Consider the following 15,741-nt stretch of genomic DNA (forward strand, 5'->3'; position numbering starts at 1 on the left):
AAATAGGATCTATTTAAAAATATATGTTTGTGGGGCGCCTGGGTGACTCAGTGCATTAAAACCTCTGCCTTCTGCTCAGGTCACGATCCCAGGGTCCTGGGATTGATCCCCGCACGGGTGGGGCTGGGGGGCGGGTGTCTGTTCAGCAGGGAGCCTGCTTCTCCTCCTTCCCCCACCTGCCTCACTGCCTACTTGTGATCTCTGTCTGTCAAATAAATAAATAAAATCTTAAAAAATAATAATAATAAAATAAATAAAATAAAAATGTATGTTTGCTCCATGAGGGCAAGGACCTAGTTTATATGTAAGAATCTCCACAATCTAACACATAGGTTGGTACACAGGAGATACCCATCCATTTTTTTCAGGTTAAAAATATACAGCTTTTCCTAAAGTGTTCAGTAATTAAATACATTTTGTTAGTCTAATTTATGAAAAAAAAATTAGTCTAATTTATGAAATTTACAATGCATGTTCATTTGGTCTGGTTATTTAAAAAAGATAAACACAAATTCTGTTTTAACTTTCTTTAACCCAAAAGTAGACAACATTTAACCATAGAATATTCATTGATTAGCATCATAGAGCAAGTGCCCAATAGAACAGGCTCTGAAATTATGTACTAATGTCATAGAACATTTATTTACCTAATTTGTTTATTAATAAAAACATACTTAAGACAGATATTCATTATTGCAATGGCCTCTAATGGAGAAAGAAGTTTAATAGGGTAGTTTTAAGTAATGCTAGAAAGTTTTGTTCTTATTGTTGTGAGGCTTTTTTTTTACATGTTTTCCCTCACAATTTATTTTGATAATCACTATTAGTATATGATTCACAGGTGTTTATTTGAAAACCTAACACTAATGCATATTTAAATACTATGATTAGATCAATAAGATGAGGGACAACAGAACTGGATATCTGTTTCTAAAAGGGTTAATTGTAATATTCCTTCATAGAAATCTTAAAAAATAATTATAATTAATAAATTTTTAGATTTTTCTTTAGAGAAACATTAAAAATTAAATTTATAGCACTTTTTTAAAGTCAGCATTTTGAGGTAGCACCCTTATTTCCTCTTTTCAGTGAATATTAGTTATATTGTGAAATCCTTTTCTGTTTGAAATACATAATTTGTCCATCCAAAATATCTGGATTATTGGGCTTAAAATTTCTGCTATGAATTTTGAAAGATGGGTGGAGTATCACTCTTACCTAAACAACAACAAAAAAGGTAGAAAATTCTCAAATTCATAACTTTTCTGAAGCTGAGGTCTCAGGACAACCACTTAGCCTGAGCTCAGAGGAGAGACAAGAAAATCCAAGAAGAGACAGAATGCAATCATTGACTTACTTGGGGCAGGGCACAGACGAAAATATGTGACTTCCATATAGGTGGGTAAGAAGAGTTTATGTACATTTTTTAACAAAATAGTATGATACTATAAAACCCATGGTAATTGCAGATATGGGGAAATTCACTCATGGGCTCTTCCTCCCAGATCTTTGATGCTCATGTGAGAGATTAAAGACATGGCAGGAAATACAGTGAAAGCCTCACTCATGATGCAGGTGAAGAGGAGGGAAGTCGTCACCACTGCAGGAAGGACAGGAAGCCCTACTAAGGCTCTTTACTTCTGTCTACAAGAACCTTATGCTAAAGGGATCAGGAAACCCCAAGGCATAAAAATACTACATTAATAAATAAAAACAAAAACAAAAACATACACCTTTCGAACTTCTGAAAATCAAAGGTGGAGCATGTGGGTGGCAGTTGGTTAAGCATCCAGCTCTTGGTTTTGGCTCAGGTCATGATCTCAGGGTCTCGAGATCTAGCCCTACACTGGGCTCTGCACACAGCACAGAGTCTGCTTGTCCCTCTCTCTCTGCTCCTCCCCCAACTCATGCTTTCTCTCTCAAATAAATAAATAAAATCATTAAAAAAAAAAAAAAAGGAAAGGGAGGTCTTAAAGGCAGTCAGAAAGAAGACACATGACATGTTGTCTTATCTGTTTGGACTGCTCTAACTGAATAACATGGACTGAGTAACTTAAAGAACATTGATTTCTCAAAGTTCTGGAGACAAATCTGGTGTCTGGTGAGATCCTGCTCCCTAGTTTGCAGGTAACTATCTTCACATTGCATCCTCATGTGGCAGAGAGTAAAAAGAACAAGGGCAAGCTCTTGTATCTCTCCTTCGGTATTCCTACTCATGAGAGCTCCTCCCTCATGACTTAATTATCTCTCAAAGCCCCCAACCTCCTAACACCATTATGGGGGTGGGGGGGAGGTTAAGAATTCAAAATATAAGCTTTGGGGGGGGACACAGACATTCACATACAGAGGAAAAAAGGTAAGAATTATGGTAGACTTATCATCATCGTCTTTGGATTTGATGCAGGCCAAAGAACAGTGGAGTGACATCTTTATAAAGTATTGAAAGAAGAAAAACCTGTCAACCAAGTTTCCATACAGAGAAAAAAAGTATCTTCCAAGAATGAAGGATAAATAAATAATTTTTTAAGAGTATTCAATACCAGCAGACCTACGTTACAGGAAATTAGTTAAAGTTCTTCAGGAAAAAAGATTATGAGGCCAGTCAGTGACATGGATCTACATTAAGAAAAAAATCTTTTGGAAAAAAAAAAAAAGAAAAATCTTTTGAAACAGTCAAATGAAAGTAGATGTAAAAGTCATGTTTTACTTACTTTTGATCACTCTAACAGATCATTGTAAAGCAAAAATAGTAGCAGCAAAGTAGAGTTTATAGCATAATAAAAGTTAAATGTCTGGACAATATCACAAAAAATGGGAAGAGGAAATGGGTGCTTATTGGTGCAAAGTTATTATACCACACTGTGCAATATTATCTGAAGGTAGACTCTAATTAATTTTTGGTGAAGTTTTTTATTTATTTAAGTAGTCTCTGCACACAATGTGGGGCTCAAACTCACAACCCAGAGATCAAGAATCACACACTTTTCCAACTGAGCCAGCCAAGTGCCCCAAGATGGTGACTAATTTAAAATGTACACTGTAAACTCTAGGGGAAAAAATGCTAAAAAATAATTTAAGGAGCCATAAATAATAAGCCAATAGTGGAAATAAAAATGGAATATAAAATATATTCTGCTAATCTAAACAGAAACTGAGAGAGAAAGGGGGAAAAATACATTGAACAAATAGAGAACAATTAGCAAAATGGTAGATTTTTAACCATACCAATACTTCACATGTAAATGGCCTAAATACACTAGAGGGCAGAAATTGTCAGACTAGATAAAAAAAGCAAGACCCAACTCTACTTTCTATAAGAAACTCATTTTAAATATGAAGACATCTGAAGATACACCATTCAAACACTAATCAAAGTATTCTGACTCCCAAAAACCAATTTCCAGACTCTGATAAACATTACTTTATTTTTTCTTTAAGATTTTATTTATTTATTTGACAGAGAGAGATCACAAGTAGGCAGAGAGGCAGGCAGAGAGAGAGAGGGAAGCAGGCTCCCTGCTGAGCAGAGAACCCAATGCAGGACTCCATCCCAAGATGGGGAGGCAGCGGCTTAACCCATTGAGCCACCCAGGTGCCCTGGATATAAACATTACTTAATATTGTTGGTCCTTTTAGGATGTAACCTGGTTTATGTATATGAAATCAAGAAATAGAAAAATTTTCTCTAAATCTGTGGCTTTCTTTCCAAAGTTGTTACTGAAAGATTCTCTTAACTTTTGTCTTCATGACCAAATAAGTACTTCAAAAACAGAACTAAGGCTAGCACTTCAGCAGAACCTAATGAAAATTGGGTCCACATTTAGCTCTGGACTCAATTGGTTGAGGTGTTACTTTTTTCCATCCAAATAGGAATAAGCAACTTTTCTTGTATTAATGTGAGTTCAAATGCCTATTAACCAACACCCCCAAAAACAGTCTATAGACATTTATTGTTCAGTTCCTATGTGCTTCTTCTCCTTGTGCAATTTTGCTTCCAAATTACCATGGTGTGTGTTCTTACAGTATTTCTACCTCTTATTCTTTCTGGTGGGATAGAAACTTCCTAGTGGATGACCTACTTGTCGCTTGACAAGCTTGCTTCTGTTTTATTTTAATGGTGTATATTTCCACCTATTCAGTGATCGACAACAAACATAATTTTTAAAACACTTCAATTCTGTAACATAGGAGAATTCTCTATAAAAATAGATTCATCTGATGATGCTTTCTGACATACAAAAACCAAATTGTTTCTCTTTTTGGGAAATCTGTAGCCACAGGAAATGGCAATTTATTTTTAATTATCTTCTGCCCTAAAAACTCTACAGGACACTTTAGGATAAGCAATTTAATGCAACAGGGAAGAGTTTAGTACCTCCGATTTCTGTACTAACTTACATTGTAACAAATAGAAATCTTTATTTTAATAAAGTCCCTGATGACAGGAGTCCTAGGTTTAGGGGGAAATATTACAAGTCTAGTTAATTCCCTTATTTAACTGCATTTTCTTAAAATGATTGACTATTGAAAAAACACATAAAAATAAAATTTAAGGGACACCTGAGTGGCTCAGTTCATCAAGCGTTTGCCTTTGACTCAGGTTATGATCCCATGGTCCTGGGATAGAGCCCTGGGTTGGGCTCCTGCTCAGTGGGGAGTCTGCTTCTCTCTCTCTCTCCCTCTGCCCTTTTCCCTGCTTGTGTGCATGCTCTCTCTCTCACCTAAATAAATAAAATTGTATAATAAAATTTTAAAAAATAATAAATAAAATTTTTAAAAGCACAAATATAAACCAGCAGATTTCTGCCTCTTCATAATCTTAAAATGTAACTAGAGTTATATTTTGAAGTTATAAAATCAAGAAGTGAGAGAAAATGATATGGGGGTGCCTGGGTGGTGCAGTCAGTTAAGCGTCTGACTCTTGGTTTTGGCCCAGGTCATGATCTCCTGTGTCGTGAGATGGAGCCCCAAGTCAGGTTCCATGGTCAGCATGGAGCCTGCTCGACGATGTTCTCCCTCTGTCCCTCTGCCCCCTTGCACACATGCGTGCTCTTTCTCTCAAATAAATAAATCTTTAAAAAATAAGATAAGAACTGCTTAGACATTAGAAATACCAATTAAAATGTCATGATCAAGTTATGTAAAGAATTATTTTTATTCTTTTTTTTTTTTTTTTTTTTTTTTTTTTAGGTAAGCTCCATGCCCAGTGTGGAGCCCAACATGGGCTTGAACTCACAATCTTGAGATCAAGCCTTGAGGTGAGATCAAGAGTCGGACACTTAACTAATGCAGCCGCACACATACTCCTCAAGTTATGTAGGGAACAATTGACTGGAGAGAAGGGCATCTACTTCAAATATTGTGGAAGTAAGAGCATCTCAGGGGAGGCTCTTTGGATGAGATATCAGTTTTGAACTGTATCTTATAGAATGGAGTAAGCCAAATAAAAGCTGACTTGGGAGAAAAAGGCAGGATGCTCCTGAAGGGAACAGTGTGCACAAAAACAGTGAAGACCTGGAATAGCAAAATACATACACATCAAAAGTTCAGAATGTTAATGTTGAGAAAGTGACAGAGAAGTGGACCAAAGCCAAATCATGATGAAATTTTCATGTAATACTAAAGGACTTAGGGGTTTTCTGGGGTTTTTTGTTTTTGTTTTTGTTTTTTTTTTTTGGGGGGGGGGGTTGCCTGAATACAATGTAGAGCTTTTGCAGAAACTTAAGTAGAGCTAAGACATGATAATTTTGCACTTTTTAAAAGGTAGCCCTGGAATCAAAATGGAATATAAATTGGAGAAGAACAAGAGGGCTAGACCAATGTAGAAGAGATTGCAGTAAAACACAGTCCTGAAGAAAAGCACTATCAGTGGGGTGGAGAGAAGAGGTCAGGTTCAATATATTTAGAAAGTAGAACTGACAAGGTTTGGTGGCTGATTGTAAGTGAAGCATGAAGGCAAGGGAAGAATTTCTAAGCAATTCTCGATTTTCTGAATAGTTGTCAAAAAACAAATGGGGTGACCATGTTTAGGACATACTGAAATTTTTGATGCAATTTTGAGATTACTGCACACATCAGCATCTAAAAGGAGATGTCCAGAGGGGTGCCTGGGTGACTCTTTCTGGGGAAGAATGAATATGGAGGGGAGTGGTTTTATACAAGGACTGAAAAAGAAAAGCACAGATAGGAAATGCTGTTATGAATATCTGGACAGATAGTTCATTTACCCCACCCCCTGTAATGAAGCTTCGTGAAATAATAACGAAGTTTCCCATGCTTTTGCTCCATTTAAATATATAACATATATAACCTACCTCAAGGAAACTAATTTATTTTGCAGTCTGCTGTAGGGGCCTTGATTTGAATTGCTCATGCTTCTGGCAGTAGAGTTGCCCTTTCATAGGAGGAAAAGACAGAAAGCAGTTTGTGTCAAGTCTCATGGCCCTAATTAGATCTTCTTCCCCCAAATGTAGTGACCTGCCTCTGTCATTCATATCTGAGGTGATTGACATAGATGACAACCAATTATAGCTTTTTCTTTCTCATTCGGGGTGCCGATCGACAGTTTCCCTATGTTCTTTAGGAGGAAATATTACCAAACAGTTAGTATGCAAAATTTGTTGTGACATGGGGAAAGATACAAAGTCTGTAGAACACCTCACATGGGTCTTCCATCCGTTTGTTGTGGTATGCATAAATTGCCTCTCCACAAGGAAGTGACCCAAGTTGTTAGGGTTCTACTTTTTCCTGATGTGGTTTGTCAAAAATCACGTTTTCCCAAATGAAGGAAGGGTCATTCAATGGCAAATGGTCATTGCTAGACAGAATTATCCAAAGATCCCCTCACTGTGCCATTAGAGAAGAGATTTTTTGTTTTGTTTTGTTTTGATGATCTCTTTGAAAACCACGATCTGGAACAGAGAGTGTGTGATAGGCACCCGGGACACGTACCGCAGAAAGGACATTGGTGCATGAATAAATGTGGGTTTTCTCCAAGTGTCAACCTCCAGGCTGCGTTCTCAGCCAAGAACAGCAGGCAGGGGAAAATATGTCTCTAGATCTTAATTCAGAATTAAGTTAAGTAGTGAAAATTGTAAATGAGATCACTGTTTAGCCTCTTCTCAGCATGCTGAGCGAAGAGGTGGATAGCAAGTTCAAAGTTCTGCTTTTTCACGTATAAGTACAATGGCTTTTGAGAGGAAATAGGAGATAAGAACACTTCCTCATGAACTGGCAAAGCCAGTAAAGCTCCTGTCTTTGATTTTAAGGGTTTGTCAAGTGGTGTATCTTTGCAACTTACTCTCAGTTCAGCAATAATGTATACTTACTATTATAATAATAATTATTATTCATTAAAAACAGAGAAAGCAGATGTAAAATGTTAACAATTGGTCAATCAAGGAAGACTGAATGGATATTCATTGTACTCTACTTGCAACTTTCACATTTGCACATTTGAACATTTTCAGATTAAAAAATTGGGAGGAGGGGCACCTGGGTGACCAGTGGGTTAAGCCTCTGCCTTCAGCTCAGGTCATGATCTCAGGGTCACAGGATCAAGCCCCGCATCAGGCTCTCTGCTCAGCAGGGAGTCTGCTTCCTCCTCTCTCTCCCTGCCTGCCTCTCTGCCTACTTGTGATCTCTCTGTCAAATAAATAAAATCTTTAAAAAAAAAAAAAATCGGGAGGAAAGGGGCACCTAGGTGGCTCAGTGGATCAAGTATCATCCTTCAGCTCAAGTCACGATCCCAGAGTCCTGGAATCGAGCCCTGCATCGGGCTGCTTGCTCACTGGGGAGTCTGCTTCTCCCTCTCCCTCTGCTGCTCCTCCTGCTTGTGCTCTCTCTCCTTATAAATAAAATCTTTAAAAAATGTATATATTGGGAGGAAAAACTCATGAGCCCCAAATAATTGGTATCTGTGAAACATTCCTAGTCAAGGCTCTAAGGTGCTTTATTCTTTGATTAATCTTATTTCCATTAAGGGAAGATTGTACGTTAGAACAGGCTATTTTGGTGCATTTGGGGATATTCTAAATTGAAATATGCTGTAGATTGGGGCAGAAGCCTCTTTTACTACAGCCTGACTGTATTTTAAGAGTGGATGCAGATTTTAACAGAAAATTCCAATTGTGCTCTTGTCGATACAAAATTATAGATTATTTTTGCCCTTTTTACAGAAAACCAAAAGATTTCAAGTATAATGTACACAATTAGACCAAATATGAGCAAGTCCAAAATAAATGCACGTAACTTTATTATATAAATAAAAGTCAACCAAATGTGCCTTCAATCACATACATTTATATATGGAATACCTTGGAAGATTAAAAAGAAGCTGGTGATGATGTTGCCTCTAGAGAAGGGAATTGGGTGGCTATAGGACTCTATTGTCTCATTGAGATCTTTGATGCTATTGTAGTATGTGAATTTTAGAAGTTAAAAAAATAATTGAAAACACAAAGAAAAAGCAGTTGATCACCACTGAGGCAGAAGCCCGTAAACCAAAGTAGGCAGCTTTTATGAGGCTAGAGGTTTAAATAATTTGGGGAGAGGGGAAGTGTTCTTTAAGAAAAGGAATATAAATTTATGTTTGCGAAAATTTATTTAGAATGAAAAATTATAAAACATTACAAATGTTTTGTAATGCTAAGAAACAACACAAATATTTCTAATTAATTAAATGCTGGTCTTAGTCCACCGAGATTGCCCTGTAACAAAATAACACAGGCTGGGTAGCTTATTCGCAACAGCAATTTATTTCTCATGGTTCTAGAAACTGAGAAGTTCAAGATCAAGATGCCAGCATGCTCACGTCATAGTGGGACTCTTGATGGTTCATAGCCAGAACCTTCTGGCTGTGTCCTCACATGGTAGAAGGGACTGGGGAGCGCTGTGGGGTCTGTTATAGAAGAACAGTAATCCATTCACGTGAGCTCCACCTTCATAACCTAACCACTTCCCAAAGGCCGTTCTTCTCAATACCATCAATCAGACATTATGATTTCAACATATGAATTTAAGGAGACACAGATATTCAGACCATATCAGTGCTGATACATCTCTTTTTTTTTTCTTTCACTTTTCCTACCTGAATACCATTTGATAGTGTCTTTGTATAATGATAATTTGTATAATGCTATTATTATGGAAAGAACAGGAATATGATTCAGGATTTCCCCAATGTGATTGATCAATTTTAAAAATTACTATTGAGATTTAGATGCATAAAACACATGACCTTACTCACAGGCACAAATGCTGTTTGGAATACTGCTACAGATGCGTGACTGACAAAATTCTAGTTTTTGTGATTTTGATCAGAAACAGGGATAAAAACCGCAATGACGTCTGCTGCGTTTTCAGTTATATTTCTACTTTGACCAGGTGCTTTTGAAAACCAAATGCTTTTCCATAGCCTAGCTTTTGTCTCCATTAATTTCAAGCTTTGTTTCTTTTCTCCTATCTACATGCTTCTGGTGCTAGTGCTGTTACAGGACACGTTCATATCATCATTCTACCTCCCGCCCTGCACCTTCGTGTCAAGACTCCAGGTGAACTGCCTTAGTTGTATACATGTTCCTCATACTCTGAGGTGGCTAATTATTACTTGCTGTGGGGAAGGGATCATCAACCACATACATAACCCACTAAACACACACCAAACTTGTGTCCACCTTGACTTGCTTTTAGCTGATTCCCCAAAAGTGACCACAACCACTCCAAAAATACCCCATGCAATGGGAATTGTGAGAGGAGGAAAGTCTGAATGGAAAGAGACAGCCATATATTTCAATTACAATTAAAATAATTTCTCAAAATGTATATAATTGGATTGTCTTGAACACTTGTTTTTAATGCCAAGTTATTTCAGTGATTCATCCCCAGAGACAAACCGATGGTGGAAGCAGAATGGAAATATGAGCTTAAGTTTTATAAGGAACAATGTAAAATTTCTAACTACTGAAGAAAATCTTTTTCATGTATTTTAAATGGATAATGATGGTATTAAATCTATGTGGTATTTTAGTTGTCTTTTAAACTTTTTTCTTAAAGATCATATTTATTTTTTTTAAAGATTTTTTAAAAATATTATTTATTTATTTGACAGACAGAGATCATAAGTAGTCAGAGAGGCAGGCAGGAGAAGAGGAGAAGGAAGCAGGCTCCCTGCTGAGCAAAGAGCCCATGCAGGTCCTGGGATCATGACCCGAGCTGAAAGCAGAGGCTTTAACCCACTGAGCCACCCAGGCACCCCTTTTTAAAAGATTTTATTTATATATTTGTCAGAGAGAGAGAAAGAGCATGAGTAGGGGAAGCAGCAGGCAGAGAGAGCAGCAGACTCCCTGCTGAGCATGGAGCCAGCTAAGGGACTCAATCCCAGGACCCTGAGATCATGACCTGAGCATGAAGGCAGACGCTTAACCACCGGGGCACCCAGGTATCCCAGTCTTTTAAACTTTTAAAAATATGCTGTATAAGTTTGATTTTAAAATGCCATAGTTAAAGCATATGAAAAGTTTCATCATGGAAACTTTTAGATATTAATTTTAAAACGTTCAAGGAGACATGTGACTTTTTTTAAGATAATAGTTGCTTTTTTTTTTAAGATTTTGTTTATTTATTTGACAGATAGAGATCACAAATAGGCAAAGAGAGGCAGGCAGAGAGAGAAGAAGCAGGCTTCCTGCTGAGCAGGAACCCCATGCAGGGCTCGCCCCCAGGACCCTGAGCGGAAGGCAATGACTTTAACCCACTGAGCCACCCAGGCACCCCGACATGTGACTTTTTGAAATTATTTTAGGATGTATATGAACAAAAATGTCTAAAGATCAATGCACTAAATTGTCTAAGCTCTTTGCCTGTACAAGGCAATTCATCTGTAATCTGTCAGCATGGATGATGGTAGTTCCCCATAGAAATTTCACAGAACCATGAGTTAACATTTTATGTTCTTCATTAGTGGTATTGAAATTTTAGAGGGATAAAATTATTCGTCACTTTAAAAAACTCCTGAATACCTTTTATTATGCCAATCAGGATCCCTATAGGATATATACTTCCTGAAGTACAAAGTAGGGAAGTTTGTTCGTCTTGATATACAGGTATGGAGAGTCTATAACACGTCACAATTTCACTCACAATTGGCTGTCCCCAAAATGCAGTCAAGTTTAGCTGAATTTAAATAGTTTCCCTTAGGCTAGGTTCCCTAGCACCTAATTAATTATACCTTGGCCACCTCATTTGTTACTTGCATTGGACCTACTTTACTTGTCTTAATGATTTTATGGTTTTACTGTTTCTATGAGAGTGGATTGCTTTCTTTCTTTGACCTTTAACTCACTCACGTGTTAAATAATACACAAACTAGCTTGGATAAATTCAGTTGAATTTATCCATGAACATGAACAAATCATGAACCTGACAGAAAGAATAAAATATTCAAGTTAGATGATGGTATTATTGATTAGATACAATTATAAAAGCTCTAAATTAGCCACGTATTTATTAAATAGTCAGAAAGTAAGGGGTGCCTGGGTGACTCAGTCAGTTAAGTGTCGACTCTTGAATTCAGCTTAGGATGTCATGGGTCCTGAGATTGAGCCCTCCACTGGGCTCTGCACTCTGCCCCTTTGCACGGGCGTGCTCGCTCTCTCTCAACCTTTCTCTAAGAAATAAATAAATGAATCTTTTAAAAATAAATAGAAACTTAAATAACAGAAGTTATTACATTTTCTTTTTCTGACTGATAATCCAAAATTATTATTTTTTTGACCAAAATTTAGGAATGAGAACTAGGGCTCATTGGAACATGCTAGATGTAATCAAAAAGGAAACAGTAGCCCTATTATGGATCTTAAAAAAAAATTGTAATAATAATGAGTATTATTACAAGCCAAAATTATAGTTAGCAGCCCAGTGTTAGTAAATGCAAAAAAGAAATCACCAGGAAGTTAAGTATATTTTAAAACACTAAATGGGATTAAATTCTAAAATAATTTGCAGGCTACTTAAAATATTTAAATACAGTCAATTTTATAGTTACAAAACATTACAGAGACTTTCAGTTTAAGAAATGAATGTATTTGTGATAACCCTTCTGTAAGGTAATATTATAATGTACCAATTCCCTTTATTTAAGTTGTTCATTTAAATATGTATTTGTAAGAGAAAAAGAATCCACTCATGGACTCTATGGGAAAGTTTGATAAAGGAAGGAGATCGGTTGAGGGGCTAGACCTGTGTCTCTCCAGTGATGATTCCACCTAGAAAGTACAGCCCTCACTTTTAGTTTACTTCATAAAGTCTTTCTGGTTCTTTAAAACCACAACAATAACAAAAATGACAACAAAACACTACTTTAGCCACTCTTGTGTACCATCAATGTACACTCTTGTGTACACTCGTCGAGTGTAGGTTGAAAATCTTAAATTTTCTTCTAGAAGATTCCATTTTATCTTACATAATTCTCCATACAGTATACAAGCTATTTTAGGCAGCTCAAGGCATTTGTGACCTGCTGTAGTGAATGTCTCTTGCCAGGAATCACACAATGCTCTTGAGGTGGTTCCTCTTCAAAGGTGTAGGTATTTTATTCGCTCCTTTGACCCTGACAAATAATCCATCATGAAAATTTTCATGCTAACCTTATTCCTTTGCAAAGATAATTTAAAATGTAAATTAAAAGTACCAGGTGCCTGGGTGCCTCAGTCATTAAGCATCAGCTTTCCTCAGGTTCCCAGGATGAAGTCCCTTATCAGGCTTCCTGCTCAGCAGGGAGTCTGCTTCTCCCTCTGACCTTCTCCCCTCTTACGCTCTCTCTCCCTCTCTCTCTTTCAAATAAATAAATAAAATCTTTAAAAAATGTAAATTAAAAAGTGGTTTCCACACCTTATTTTGGAGTTGTAATTCTTTTAAGTCTTTCTCCTATAATCTAAGCATATAATGCATGTCTCTGCTGTAGCAAAGATGTGCCTTACTTTACCCATCTTTTGCTGGTGTAGTGTTTTTATACTAAAATTTTATACTCCAAAATTCCCTTCTTCTCTTTGTCCTTTCTCCACCCCCAAACTACTAGAACTCATTCAACAATTCAATAATGTGGCAGGATACAAAATCAATGCACAGAAATCAGTAGCTTTCTTATACACTAACAATGAAAATACAGAAAGGGACATTAGAGAATTGATTCCATTTACTATAGCACCAAGAACCGTAAGATACCTGGGAATAAACCTAACCAAAGAGGTAAAGGATCTGTACTCAAGGAACTACAGAACACTCATGAAAGTAATTGAAGAAGATACAAAAAGATGGCAGACCATTCCATGCTCATGGATCAGAAGAATAAACATTGTTAAAATGTCTATACTGCCTAGAGCAATCTATACTTTCAGTGCCATTCCGATCAAAATTCCACTGGCGTTTTTCACAGAGCTGGAGCAAACAATCCTAAAATTTGTATGGAACCAGAGGAGACCCAGAATTGCTAAAGAAATGTCTTAGGTAGTTTAATGGAAGCTTATTTCAAAATATTCTGCCGCTCCTGATGAACTAGACCAGGACATAATTATAGATATTAGGGCTAAAGAATGAACAAAACTTATTTGATATTTTGTAGTTTTGCCCTTCCTGGTATAAATTCTTATTAATGATTGAGAAGTTTAAGGTGTTGGTCTGTTTCCTATTCTTACATTTTTGTGTTCTTAAAAACTTGTTACTGGGGAAAAAAAAAAAAAAAGGCCTGATAACGTGTTAAAAGATAAATTGAGGTGTGTGAAATATCTAAGAGTTTAGTTGAGCAAAAACTAATTTGAATTGGGCAGGGCCAGATCGGAAGCTGCTAAGAGCACTCTACCAGCCAGGAGCCAGAGGAAAGAATTTTATAAAGAAAAGGCAGAAACAAAACATGGAAACTTTAGTTTAATTGGCTATAGCTTAAGAATTTGCCTTATTTAGAAAAGCTTAGTTGGCTGTTTGTGATTGGTTGTCCTTAGTTTTTTATTTCTTAATCTTGAGGCATTTGCTGGCTTAAGTTTTGATTTGACCATCTCAAATTACTTTAATGCAGGCATATGATTGAATTTTTAAGGTTCAAATAACCTTTCCTCAATTGAGTTAACCAGTTCTTCCTCTAGCAAGTAGCTGCCATCACTGCTGAGTTTCAGCAATCATACCTTCCACCCACTAGATCAAGGTAATTGAATAGCAGAAGCTCCATGGAGGCAGGAATCAGGGCAGAGTTTTTCTACAGACTGATGAGGACAGCTGGGTGGATGGCATGTGATAGAGTAATGGCAGCCTCACCACATGGGGAGCATGAGAAGTACTCTGCTCCGTCTGGGGCTGGCTGTGAGACTAAGTTCAGGTCAGGACAGGGTATCATGAGAGGACCTGTAAATCAAAATGGGAAGTATTCATTCATACAACAAAACAGCTTAAGGCCTGGGCGCCTGGGTGGCTCAGTTGGTTGGGCAGCTGCCTTCGGCTCAGGTCATGATCCTGGTGTCCCGGGATTGAGTACCTCGTTGTCAAGGTCCCAGCTCCATAGAGAGTCTGCTTCTCCCTCTGACCTTCTCCCCTCTCATACTCTCTCGCTCTCTCTCACTCTCAAATAAATAAATAAAATCTTAAAAAAAAAAAACAAAACCGCTTGAGGCCTAAATTTTCTACAAACAGTTGCCTTGATTTTTTCTTTATGTACACAAAATATAAAATTGGTAGTTCATGAAAGCAGTTGAAAAGCCAAATTCAAAGGAAGATGTCATCATCAGTTTTCAATGAACCATCCGTAGCTGCCATTTGGTTGTTGCAAGTATTTCAAGTAGCTTAACTCTGATTTCTTCAGAATAAAGTTGAGCATCTTACTATTAGGAAGATAAATATAAATATTCCAATGACACTTCTTTGAGTAGTATGAATTTGTGTCAGTTAAAAAATGGTATGTAAATTTGGTAGCTTTGTAGAGATAAACAATCTTTGCAAATTATGAGGAATTCCGTATTACAAACACCATTTAGGATTATTAATTTTCAATGGCGTATTAGGCAAATCATGCTAATATTTATCCTAACAGTTGTAACAATAAATTGGTGACCCTCTTGATATCTTTTGCTCCTTCTTCATGACTTTTGCTACTATTGTCAAAAAATTAAATTTCTCTCTTTTTTTTTTTTTTAATAAAGACGTTTTATTTATTTGAGAACAGAAAGAGAGAGAGCCTACGTGACCATGAAAGTGGGGTGAGGGGCAGAAGGAGAAGCAGGCTCCCCACTAAGCAGGGAGCCGGATGTGGGGCTCAATCCCAGGACTCAGGACTCAGGATCATGACCTGAGCTGAAGGCAGATGCTTAAAAATGACTTGAGTTACCTAGGTGCCCCACAACTTAGATTTCTTTAAAAATTTTTAGTAATAGTAGAAACTAAGTAAGGCTCAAAATATGGTTGTCAGTAATTCATTTGAAGACTGTGAATGTAAACTGATTGTATTATACGTATGTAATTCAACCTTTTCTCATGAAAAACGATCTTTGATTAGTAGTTGTGATATTGTGATCTTTAATAAGAAATATATATTTGATCTACATTCCCCATTCCTGGCACCAGCCTCCCAAAACATTTAGGGTTTCTTCAGTGATTAGAGCAATGGGAGTATCTTTTGTTTTGGTCTTTCCTCTTCAGATAGCTCCAGTGATAAGGGTGAAAGTGTCTTTTGTTATTCATAACAAGACCCTTTCAACTACA

Source organism: Mustela lutreola, chromosome 4, assembly GCF_030435805.1.
Source record: "Mustela lutreola isolate mMusLut2 chromosome 4, mMusLut2.pri, whole genome shotgun sequence".
In the NCBI taxonomy this organism is placed as follows: domain Eukaryota; kingdom Metazoa; phylum Chordata; class Mammalia; order Carnivora; family Mustelidae; genus Mustela; species Mustela lutreola.